Genomic DNA, 858 nt, shown 5'->3' with positions numbered 1-858 from the left:
ACACAGTTTGTATGAGGCACACATTCATCAAGAATTGACATTTCTATTTTGACATTTTTCTTGTCTCAGTTTAATGCACATTACGTCTCCTGGCACTTCACATACATTATCTGGATGCAGCGGAAAACATTTCAAAGTGTGTTTATAGACTGTACAGTGAATCAGCGAGTGTCCTTGATTTGAAATAAGGGCATTGGATTGCTCAAACTGGGCTTTCCATCTGATTATTTATTTTTAAAATTTTTAAAAAAAAGTTAAAGTAGGGGGAAATACAGATCTGATAAACACAATGTTAAGAACTACGCTACAGGTTGTTCTTGCTGTGGTTGCTGCTAAGAATCCAATCCGATACTGGAATATCTAAACAAAGAAATTACTGCTTATTTTACGTATATTACTGTCAGCCCAAACCTCTTGCTGCTTCTGCTGCTGCTACGTTGGCCTACATGTTGTTCGATGAATACTTTATTCCATCTTAGTCGTCTGTGTATTGTCATCGTCGTGGTGATAATTCTGACAAAAACAACGACGACGACGACGACAACAACAACAGCAACAACAAGAACATGCCAAGAAGAAGAAAAATGTATGTCTACGCTTTATTCAGTAACCAGTACATTCATCCATGTCAGGTATTCTTCAATGATGATGATGATGATAATAATAATAATAGAAATGATGATGATGATGATAATGATAATGATAATGATAATAGAAATGATGATGATGATGAGAAGAAGAAGGAGGAAGAGAAGGAGGAGGAGAACGAAGGAAGATGTGGATGGGGAGCAGCAGAACAAGAAGAATTTCTGTCTAAACTTTATTCGGTGACCAATTTATTCATCCATGTCGTGTATA

General features: G+C 36.4%; 1 protein-coding gene across 2 annotated transcripts in view; it reads right to left on the bottom strand.

Annotated features, from left to right (window-relative positions):
- Positions 1–251: 251 nt before the first annotated feature.
- The window catches only part of LOC143300651 (cytochrome b5-like), an 11,306-nt gene continuing 10,699 nt past the window's right edge, over positions 252–858 (bottom strand). For both annotated transcript variants that reach the window (XM_076614477.1, XM_076614478.1), the window contains one exon: positions 252–858. This exon is cut by the window's right edge and continues 1,032 nt beyond it. The gene's annotated coding sequence lies outside the window, so the exon portion shown is untranslated.

This window comes from Babylonia areolata, chromosome 26 (genome assembly GCF_041734735.1).
Source record: "Babylonia areolata isolate BAREFJ2019XMU chromosome 26, ASM4173473v1, whole genome shotgun sequence".
In the NCBI taxonomy this organism is placed as follows: Eukaryota; Metazoa; Mollusca; class Gastropoda; order Neogastropoda; family Buccinidae; genus Babylonia; species Babylonia areolata.
This window is presented reverse-complemented; position numbering and strand designations above follow the sequence as displayed.